Genomic DNA, 12,097 nt, shown 5'->3' on the forward strand with positions numbered 1-12,097 from the left:
TTTTGTATCCCCTTAGTTTAAGTTCGCTCTAAATATACCACCCACAGGGAAAGGCAATGTATTTATGTGAGCTAAAAATTTAAGTGATAAACTTTATATTTTCATTTGAGAATGGGACATTATGATCAGAAAATTGAAGAATTTTTATTCTGGAATGACTCAATCAAGTCCTGCCCCTTGCTATCTTTGGCCTTCCTGTCTATCTTCATGTTTTCCTACATCAAGGTTTATCTTTGTACACACACAGTGGAGTGTACAAAAGAAGGCAATGGTGAATTGTTTTCAAAGAAAAGAAAAGTCTGGAATCTACAGGCAATGACCCACTATGTACCAGAGAGAGAAAGGAAAATGGAAACTAGCCTGCTCCAAAAGGGAGAAGAATGTGCCCTAGGAACTCTTGTATCATCCTGCAGGGGTGTCAGGAATGCTTGGAGGAGAAGACTATCTATGATGATGCTTCAAATCCCATCAATTGATTACTAAAGCCTGATCTGGCCTCAGTGTCATGAGAGTAGGCCTCAGTAGTCATGAGAGTGCTCCCTGGCTGCAGCACTCAGGGGAAGCCTGGGAAACACAGTAGAGCTGGCCATGCTGGCAAAGGAGTGAGGGTGCCAGCCCTAGGGATATGACAGCAGAAGAGCTGGACCAGCTCCTCAGCCCCTCTCAGTCTGCGGTACTTGGGAGAGTGGGCCCTGAGCTTCTAATGGGCAGTATTGTAGAGCCAGCTTTGGAGGAGTCTGAAGAGATGAGGCAGATTTGGGCATGAGAGCTGCAGAGCTGACTGTGTCTCCTGCAGATGGTGCCAGTGCTGGAGAGTTCACCCTGGAGGAACAGATAAGGAAGAACCAGCATGATAACCAACTCAGCTCTCACCTCAGCCCAGATCCAGGACTTTGAGTTGTACCGCCTCAGAACATCTATAGATCTAAATCTATATCATCTGTGAACTGTTGGGGAACATGAAAAGGCTAATTCTGCTGATCCGAAGTTGCAGCAGCATGACACGAGGTAACAACAAGATAACCAGGAAGAGTCCTTGTGAGGACCAAATATTGATGGTCTCACAGAAACCAGAGACCTCGAACCAGACCAATGACCTATTGCAATAAACATTTGCAAGTAAAGATGTGTAAACAGGGAGATCTCTGGGACACGTTGGGACACACTACAATTCTAGGATGAGATGTTTTCTGTTTGTTTTGTTTGGTTTGGTTTGTCTTAATTTTATTTGTGTGTGTGTGTGTGTGTGTGTGTGGGCAGAGGTTGCAAACCAGAGGGAGGATATGAGGAAATGGAGAGATGAGTGAGATGGGACGGGGTGCATGGTGTGAAATCAGAAAGAATAAATTAAAAATGTTAAAAAAAGAAAATGAAAACATAAACTCTTACAGATAGCTAACCTTACAGTTGACTTCAAGGATGGAAAGAGGAAGTGAGAACCTAGTTCTCCACTTCACTTCCCATTGTCACTTATTACTTAACATCTCTTTGCTTGTTAATCCCTTTGTCCAAGGAACAAATTTACTTAAAGTTACAGTATCCATGCAATTTATTTTGAATAAAGATATTCTGTATGGAAAAGGCTATGTTGTTAGTTATACTAGGACAATAGATAAAACCTGGCATTAATCCTGATAAACTAAAATTAACAGTCCTCTAATACCAATGACCAGTTTCTGAAAATATTTACTAAGAATAAACAAAGATGATATAGTAGGTAGCAGCTGCATCCTCAGGGTTTCTTATACAGAAAGAGACAGCCAGCATCAGTTTGATTTTTCAGGGACTCAAAAGGAGGTAGGGGAAAATATTTACATTCTATTGTGTTTCATTTTATTTTGAGGTTATAGCATAATTACAACATTTCTCTCTTCCTGTTTCTCCCTTCAAATCCTCCCATATACTCTCTCTTGCTCTCTTTCAAATTCATAGCCTCTTTTCTTCATTAATTATTATATGCATATGTATGTGCATATACATATGTATTCCTAACAAAACCTGCTTAGCCTATATAGTATTACTAGCATGTATGCTGTGGTGGCTGACCATTTGGCAATTGATGTGCTTTTCCCTGAAGACCACTTCTCTCAGTCTCAGCATCCCTTGGTTGTTTATGGATTTTTGTTTAGAATTGAGGCCTCATGGCCTTTTTCTCAACCACTTTGGCATTTCTATTGGTATCATACTTCTTGAGCTCATGTTTAGGCAGCCATGTTGGTGAGACTTCATGTGTGTGGCATCTGACATTAATGGAGAGATGTCCTCAGTACTGTTCTGATCCAAAGCATTCTAGCCTAGGAAAGCCACAATGTAGTGCTTAGAAGCAGACCTCTTAGGATTACTTTGAGGAGAGATTAGTCCTTTTATGTCCTGTTTGGGAGCAAAGGTCAAAACAAGGGAAGATGGATGCTATGCCCTTGCATGACTCTTGCATTAATTGCGTCATTGCATTGAATCTTGGCCACTTGTGGTTACCTTCTACCCAGTTTATGTTGCTAGATTACATGTAGTCTTGTCCACTTGAATATATAGGTATTTAAATTGACTTAGTTACTTAATATGACTTTGAATTGGGTTTTCAGACCCTTTATCAGTTGCCTAAAATCATTTCCAATATAATTCTGTATTTGTAATAAGTAACTTTAAACTTTTTACCATTTATAATTTATAAGTAAATGTGTTGTTTTATATCTCATAGGTCTTTCTTAATATTTTAATACTCATAAGAAATTAAAAATAATGCATCAAACTATAACTTTGAATATATTAAATTTTCCTTTGGGACTACTTCAAGAAATGAAAAAAAACTCACAAAAGGTTATATATATATGTATATATAATTTATCTATATCTTAGATTGATTGCTCATTAGGCAAATGTTCCTAAGTAATCTGAAGCATTGCCACTAATAACTTTGTTGTTCTCATTTCCTGTCTGCTCATAATTAAGCACCCCAGGCTAGAATTAGGAAAAATGGTTGATAGGTGTGAGAAGAAGGTAACATTTGCAGAATACATTTCCTTTTGATCTTCTGTGTGCATTTTAACAGCTGAAGAGGAATGAGAACAATGACAAATATTAATTATGATCGTAGTCTAGTTTTAAACTATAATTACTTAGACACAAGCAAAATTCATATGAAATCTTGATATGAAGGGGTCTTGATTTTAAAAATGAATAATAGGGGCTTGAGAAAGTTTTATAAAGGATCCCTAAAACTTTCTCCAGAGTCATTTTAAGTAACTAATTCCCTTTGAGGGACTCAATGTTTAAATGTACAATAGTTAAAGGCCCTTACTGCCAAGCCTGTGCTCAGTCTTGATCTGTGTGAGTGTAGGTATGTGCCATCTTGCCACCCATTGCACATCTAAAAAACACACCTATTAAATATAACATAATTGTTAGGTCTCAAAAAAATCCAGGACAAATGGCTCACTGAGGTGCCTATTTAATATATCAAAGCTGGCCAGCCAGTCTTTCCTAACTTCAATCACTTGCATTGAGTCCTGGCTCCTTTCCTCACTTCTGACTACCCCCAACCCTAAACCTCTCCTGCCAGTGATCTTTGTTTCTCTTTCCCCAGCTGCTCTTTCCTATATACCCTCAGCCGTTTGACTACATGCTCTCTTGGTCTTTGGACCCTTTTTCTCTTCTATTCTTGTCTCACTTCCCAGGCCCCATCCCTTCTCTCACTTCTTATGGCCTGGTCTATTCTGCTTGCCATGTTTAGTCTGGACTATTCCGAACCTCTGGCTGTGCTTTCTCTCATATCTACAATCTTTCTCTTCAACCATACATAGGAGTGGTCATGTCCTTACTTTCATTTAAAAATATGATGGGTTTTCTAGTATTCTAACCAAACTTTACATCTCATCATCATTGGGCATCTTGGACAAAGTAATTCCTCGTCATGGGATGCTCTCTTGAGCACAAAAGGACGTTCAGAAATATTTCTGAGTTCTACCCATTCCCTGCCAATGTAAAATCATCCCCAAGTTTTATTAGTTAAAAAGTAAGAGTTTCTAGACATTTCTAAGTGTTCCCTAAAGAGCCGGAGGAATCATCAGTGGTTCAGAAAAACAATCTGTTTCTATAAAGAAAAAGAAATGGTTCTTTTGATTTATGCCTATTAAAGATCACATTTAGAAGTATATGTCTAAAGACATAACAAAGAAGTATCTATGAAGGGATCAAGAATATAACTGAGGAAAATATTTTGGTGGCTTCTTCAGCAAGCTTCTGGAGAATATAGACAACATAAGAATGCATATGATGGTCACAGATATGGGGAGAGTTTACTAATTCTAGAAATATTTGGAAAAATTATGACTCAATAAATCACCTATTGTTTGTGTTTGAGTTACTATTCTATTACTGTGAGAAGATACCATGACCAAAGTAGCTTATTTAAAAAGATTTTAATTGAGGGAGGGAGGGAAAGAAAAAAAGTTTTTAATTAGTGTCTTGCTTACAATTTTAGAGAAGTCATGTTGAATGTGATCGAGGAATGGCTATTGGCTGGATGGCATGTCAAATGCCGGGCTCACAGTAGTAGACTGTGTGTGTTGTGGGTAAGGGTAAGCTAGCTAGTATGGTAAGGAGTTAGTCAGAGGTAAGGAGACCAAGGTGTTGTTGTTTAAAATAGGTTGGTATGAAGGGATGCTAAAGTCCAGGAGGATGATGGGAAGTCATGGTACAGTTCATATTATAACCATTTTGGAGATGCGAATGAATGGTGATGGTAGAAATCAGATCATTTTTGATGTTTTGGTTCGTTTTGTTGGTTTTGTATTTTTTATTTTATTTTTTATTTTTGGAGAAACCTCAACAAGTACAGAGATACTCATCAAACAGAGAATATATAGATGTGCTGGTCTTCCTAATGGTTAGCCTCTCAGATGGTACATGGAGGTGAGTGACCTCAGGTAGAGTGATGTCTTTGTGACAGAGGAGGAGAAAGTTTGGGAGAAGAGTTTCCCATTCTTGGTTCTAATTTATTTGGTGATAGATGTTGAGGACTTTTTTTTTTCTCCATGAAGTAAAAGGCAGTCAATTGCTAAGAAGAATGAGTAGAGTGAAAGCTCTGAAGCATGAGTCTGTGGAGAGGACTTGAAATTACCTCTAAAAAAGTATGAAGGACATGGCTCAAAGACTCCCATAAAATTTTCAGGCACTATTTGAGCCTTGCTAGCAAAAGTTAGATTTTCACTTCTTTATTTGTAAGCTACTTGACAATCTATTAGTTTGTGAAAGAATTCAAAAAATATCCTTTTCGACAAGAGAACTGTTTTTCAGTTGACACCTGTTCTCTGTTTATTGTGGGGTGAAGGACATAAGCTCGGGGCGTAAGAAGCAATGGGTGATCAGAACAGAGAGTGCATTGTTACATAATAAATACCAAAGGACAGACAATGTGTGTTACATATGGTATAGGTATTTAAGGAGCACTAATATGAGGGAAGATTCCAGAAGGATGAGTTTTGATGTGGTCTTTAAGGGGTGCTCAGGTTTTGAATCTGAGCTTCTCTGAAGCCTCCTCTACTCTCTTTTAGGTAAAGTATATCTATTCCACTGTCCCTCAGCACCTGTACTTCAAGGTAAAGGTCAGGATCCTTAGATAGTTCTTCTTATCCACAGAATAGGGTACAAAGAAATACATAGCAATTCATAGGGCAATATGGGGTCCTGAGTAATTGTGGTAAGGAATTTAAAGGGATTTTTGGTTCATGTGCTTACATTTGCTCCCAGGTGTATCTTTACGTGCTTCTACCAGGACCAGCCCTATCCCCTTTAAGATTCTTGAGTGGTATTTGTTAAATTGTGAGGGGTGGTTTTAGTTACAGCAGCACTGTAAGGAGATATTGCTGGAAGTTAGGAGTTGGAAGGCGGAGAAAAGCTGTGTGAGAGGATACTTGTTATAGAGTGATCCCTCATCCTCTCCTTTCTAATATCTGGACATCTGTTTGCATTAGAAATTTGAAAACAATTACAGAGCTGGAAATCTAATCCTCTCTAGCATACTTTGTACATAGCTGGCCTTACAAAAGCATGATTTTTTTTTTTTTGTCAAATGACATTTTACTGTCATATTCCTATGTTCATTATTTTGCTTAGTATTGACCAAGAGTTTACTTGAATTAAAAAAAAAATTATGTGGCTCCTCACAGAGCCATTTATGATATCTAAGAAGCTAGTTTATTCCACATGTTGTCTACATAAGCTAATGTAAGGCAGTGGTTGAGTCTTCCTTTGGCATTTCCATCAAAACTAGCTAAATTTCAGCTTCTGCTTATTCTTCCTTTACATTATTTTATTTTGAAATTCTTTGTCAAAATGGGTTTTTATGACCACTATTTTATTGTAGTTATGAATGGGACATTAAAATATTTATGCTTATAAGAAATATCTGAAATATCTTAGAATTGCATTTTAGGTACTAATTATTTTTATTTTTTTGAGAAATGTTCCCTAAGCTTGCAAATTGGAAAATTGAGTATTGGAATAAACCCATCACCCCTGTTTACATCTGAAACTTTTAGCTAAGCACTCTGCTCATTTTTTTTTCACTTAGACATAGAGAGTCATAATACTTCAATGTTAGTATGAAGAATCTCCACGTTAGTATCCAGAATCAAAGTTTGAAGTAAAGCAGGAATACCCTAGCATACCCTGCAGTGAGCATATCAGACAGTTCATTACTTTCCAGTCTTCATAATATATTAAATAATCAGAGCCTGTAAGTAATATAAAAACACTAACACAAGTATAGATATATTTTCAGCCTACAATTAACATTTATATGGATTTTAAGATAAGCAGACATCAAAGAGATTCCACTTTCCCTTGATACTTTAAGATATTTGTAGTATATTTCTCTTCTACTTTTAGAGATGCCTTACCAAAAACTTATAATATGTTTGGTGTGCTTTGTAGCCTGTAAATTAGTTATTATTATTATCTCAGAAAATTTCCAAAGAAGGTTCAAGAAAGCTCAGTGGCAGAGAGCCAGTTCCAGGTCTATAAGAGGACTGAACTTCTTGAGATCCCTTTAAAACCAGCTTAGAAATCTTACACAAATGCTGGGTCATCACTCAGCTCGCAAGCAGTGTCCCATAGACACAGAATCTTGTTAGAGTATGAAGGCATTGTCTTATTTATCTCCTCTCTGCCATTCTAGCCTTTTTACACTACAAAGTACCTGTGATTAAACTGACTATGCACCAGGTAGGAAGGCAGGATGTTTGCAAGTTTCATTATTTTCACTCTTACAACATTACTGTGGGGTTGGTTTGTTCTCTTTATTTGGCAGAGAAATACTCTCTAGCAGAGAGGGGTTATGTAACCAGCACAAGGTCACGCAGTTGTGAAATGACAGAAAATGGATTTAAACCCAGATTTGTTTTGTTTCCTTTTTGTGACTGGAAGCCCAAGGTCTAATTTCAAGACAAGAAAGTACTGTGTGGACATGGCCCCTTACTCAACAGGGTTGAGCTTCCACTCAGGAATCAGACAAGGACATAACATGGTATAGAATTCCAATTTTAATGAGTATTAATAAAGTTTCTTAAAAATTGATTATACACTGACCCTCACATAGGCGTTTATATAGGACATTTTGCTGTTAGAACATCAGTGTTGTGTAGCTATGACTGCAGCACAAGGTACAGCCTTGGCTATCTATGGAACATAGCCTCTTTGTGCACTCAGAAAACACTTCCCTGAAGATGTCACCTCAGTGATGCTGGTTTCTTCTTAATCACCATTAATTTCTTAGCTCCAGCTAACCAGCATCAATAGTCCCAGTAATGCAAAGTTTTTGCTTTAGTAGTTCTGGTATCTTGTTAATCACAGTGGATATTTCAGCCCCAGCTAACCAAAACAACAGAATCTTCACAATCAAAACAACATGGCACTGATAAGAGACTTTAATCTTCCCTCTGAAATTTCACAAGCCAGGCCTCCATCTTGGCACTGTTCTCAACATGATCTTCCAGGCTCCTACAGAACATCCCACAGAGTTCTTAACAACCAGTGGCTCTTCTAGCTCAAAGTTCCAAAGTCCTTCCACAGTCCTCCCCAAAACATAGTCAGGTTGTCACAGGAATACCCCACTATGATGGTACCATATGGTACCATATCTTACAAACCTGAGATATTTACTACCCATTGCTTTATTGAATGGCTTTGCTGATGAACCCTGATCTAAGGCAGTAATATTAACTTTAGCTCAATTTTGGAACCAAACAGGAAACTTTATAAGATATTGAACCCTAAGTCCTTCCCCAGAAATTTTAATCTGTTTGTTTTGGATTATAACCCAGTGGCTTTTTAGCATCCATACTTACCTCATCAGGTTTATCTAAACAAAACAAAACAAAACAAAACAAAACAAAAAGTTCAAGTTATAAAGATATTCTAACTACATGCAAAACAGAACTTGGGTGTCCATCATCCTAATTTTACAGATAAGAAAAACGATGCCAATCAATATGAATTACTTATACATATTAATAAACAATGGCACTATTATTATATTTTTGACAAACAATACTCTCATATTGCCTTACCTTTTCTTTCTTTTACAAATCTATGTTATTTTTAAGTCATTTTAGCTTTAACTGTGTGTCTGTGGGTCTATATGTGCAAGCCTGCACACATATGTATAAAGAGGTGTCCATAGAGGCCAGAAGAGGTCATTAGATCCCTTTAGTTTAAGGTTACAGTTGGTTATGAACTCCGCTACCTGCAATGTTGGTTCTGGGAATCAAATTCAGGTCTCTTTCAAGAACAACAAAGACTCTGAAATGCTGAGGTATCTCTCTAGCTCCTAAGTTATGTTTCAAAGAATTATTAAAGTTTCAAACCAGGGGCTGTAGAGATAGTTCAATTGGTAAAGGGCTTACAGTGAAAGCATGAAGATTTAAGATCAGATCACCAGTATACATAGGAAAACAAATCAGGAATGATAGCATTGCTTTTAAGTGTCCTCAGAGGCCAGCCAGCCTACCCAAATTGTGGAGTACCAGACTTAAAAAAAAATAGGGTGCAGAAAGTTTGAGAAATGTACCTGGCATCAACATCTGACATTTACATACTTGCACATACACATATATAGCTGTCTTCCCATTTTTATGCTGGCCCTATATGAACATGTATACTCAATACCACGTGATATACATACACCTGAGTTGAATTCTTTTTTTAATATTTTTATTAGTTCTTTAAATTTCATTCAATGTGTTTAGATCATATTCTTAGAGATTAAATCATTGCATTGAAAGTAATCAACAATTAAAAAGCATTTTCTAATTTTATGCTTTTCCTTATATAAGAGTTGGAGCATTTTTAATATATTTGTAGCCACTTTTGAATTATTATTTTTTCATTTGCTTTGTAAAATTTACTTATTTTTCTTGGTGATTTATGAAAGGTCTTTTAAGGAATTTCTAATCAAATATGCTGCAGATAGTTTTCTATTTTTTATTTACTATCATATATTCTTTACCAAAGCAGGCAGTTTATATTTTTTATAGTATAATTATTTTTCCAGGTGTAACATCGGTCCCTTCAATATTATATAAAACCAAAACTATGTTTTCTTTTAAAATGTTTGCAGTTTTGATTTTTATACCAAACTCATTGATTCAACTAGGTTTTTGCTGACATGATTCATCTTTAATATTCTCAACCACATTATGAGCTACACATTATTCTGTTTTTCAAATGGCAAACAGTTTGACATGAATGATATTTTTCTGAGATTACTACTTGTGGTATCGAAACATAGATTTACTCTACTCCCTCTAAAACTCTGTAGCCAATTAGAATTTTGTTTTACAATAGTAAATGTTGTTCTTGTAGATATACTACCACAGTGTAGTTTTTGACTAAGAACAGAGAATACATTTTTCAAATCATACTTACTGTGTGAGGGTGGGGTGGGGTATGAGATGCATGCCATGGTGTGTGTGTTTGTTGGCTAGAAGACAGTTTACAGAACTTGTTTCTCTTCTTCTACCCTTGGTTCTGAGTATTGAACTCGGTTGTCAGGCTTTTCTGCAAGCACATTTACCTGCTGAGGCATCTTACCAGCCCATTAATAAAGGACCTTTCTATTGGACCCTGTGATTCAAGTTAATGCTTCATTTCCTACAAGGAAAATGATGAAAATGTCTGTTATCCTTGTCTAAAACTAAACAGTAGATCTGCAGCTCTAGCCCAATCCTGCACTGGGATTCTGTGAGATAGGTAAGGTCACTTAAGAGTGTTAGATAGGTCTTCAAGGCCATAGTTTTCCTTTGGTATGCACATACTTTAAAGCGGTGGCTGAAACTCTTAAGTTCTTCCAACTTCACTTTCGTCTGTTTCCTACCAGTGTGCATCTCTGAGACTGTGAGAATTCCTCTCTCTTCCTGTATTGGGGTACCAGACAGGCTGGAGACCACCAAAGCAGCAATAAAAACATACATAGTGCCTTTTACTCTAATTCCTAATGAAAAATTTACTTAACAGTACATTTGTCTATTGATTTTGTTTTTCCTGAGAATCTCCTGAACCCTAGTGGAGACAGGCAGGTTTTAAATCCTCCCCGTTTACCACAGCTTCCGGTATGGTTGTGTTCATTTACTGGGAAGAGCTGCAGGAGAGGTAACCTGCTATGACCTCTGAAGGAGGCAGTATGAACTGAAACGACAGGCTCTGTTTTGAAGCCATTAATAAAAGTTGGGGAGTGATAGGACCTGGGCATCCATTTTTTTCTAATGCCCTGGAAAGTCACAGCTATGTTACAAGCTCTTACAGTTTGTAATTACCCAGTCTACTATGACAGACAGAGCTGGGAATCAAATTAAGTGGCTCTCTTCTCTTTCATTGCTAAACAATCTCCAGCTTAAGCTAAGATTGCTTTTCTTCTTCCTAAAAAAGCCACAAACAATGACAGCCCAAAATAGCTATTTAGTCAGAAGTGACGACACTTTCTGAACGCTTATCATTAAGAGGGAAGTAGAAAAACCTAGCTCTTTAATTCCTCTCTCTGAATTACCTTGTACCCTCTGAAGCATCCTCACCTCACTGCCCAGGAGAGATGCCCAAAGACTCTGCCAGAGCCTCAGCACCGCTGCAGGCTCCAAAGGGGAGGTGGCTTATGCAAAACACGTTAAAGGAAAACCCTAAAAGTCACTGCAGCTTTTTCCCTGTGAGTGATGCGGTTCTTCCCTGTTGCTGTGGCAAAGGCATCACCAATCTTTTTCCTCCCACTATTTTTACTGCAGTGAGAACTGTTCATGTCTGCTCGCATTTCACCAGATAGCTTTAGAATTCTAGCTGAGCATTAGGGCTCCCTGAAGCTGGAGAAAGAGTTTAGAACCTTGCCTTGGATGAATAAAAATCCAATTAATTTGCAATATCTGTTGCCTGTCAAGGATAGCAACAGACAGTAAGACCTGAAAAATGTTTGTTAATTAAACCCCCTCCTCATAGATTCATGTGAATAGAACTCTCTCTCTCTCTCTCTCTCTCTCTCTCTCTCTCTCTCTCTCTCTGCCTCCCAGAACCAACTGAGCATTTTATATCATTTTTCATCCTGCTGGTTGAATTGTCCCCTCTGTTTTGTTCCAGTCCCACCCTGTATCTCTGATGGTTGTTTATCAACAAAGCATAGCACTGGAGAATTTGGATGCATGGTTTTATTAGAGAGCCTAACAACTTTAAATATCCCTGGAAGACAGACCTGATGATATTCCAGGACAGGGCAGTAAGAGGTTATACTTCCTTGCTATGGAACTGGAGAGCACCCCTGGTGGACCCAGCTTAGGTTTAGGGGACTCTAAGATACACTGAACCTTTTGGTGCTGCTCTGTTCCACACAGAGAAATGGAAGAGTGAGGCATGTTTGCGGTGGTTTGTAGTATTTGCCAAACAGGGCACTGCATCAGAAAAGCTTGGAATGTAGTGCGGAGCTGTTAGGCTACAAAGGGAGAAGGGTTCCCTCTGCATCTACAGTCTGCCAGATTCAATCCCATGGTAAAGTATCTAATAGGACAACACTCGGGCTCTCCAGAAATATAAGTAACTCATTGGTTAAATTTCAATTCTTCAC

General features: G+C 37.7%; 1 protein-coding gene across 7 annotated transcripts in view; it reads left to right on the plus strand.

The window, feature by feature from the left end:
• The window catches only part of Dlg2 (discs large MAGUK scaffold protein 2), a 1,953,494-nt gene that overhangs the window by 602,205 nt on the left and 1,339,192 nt on the right, over positions 1-12,097 (plus strand). The window lies entirely within an intron of this gene.

The sequence above is a fragment of the Mastomys coucha genome, unplaced genomic scaffold (assembly GCF_008632895.1).
Source record: "Mastomys coucha isolate ucsf_1 unplaced genomic scaffold, UCSF_Mcou_1 pScaffold21, whole genome shotgun sequence".
In the NCBI taxonomy this organism is placed as follows: domain Eukaryota; kingdom Metazoa; phylum Chordata; class Mammalia; order Rodentia; family Muridae; genus Mastomys; species Mastomys coucha.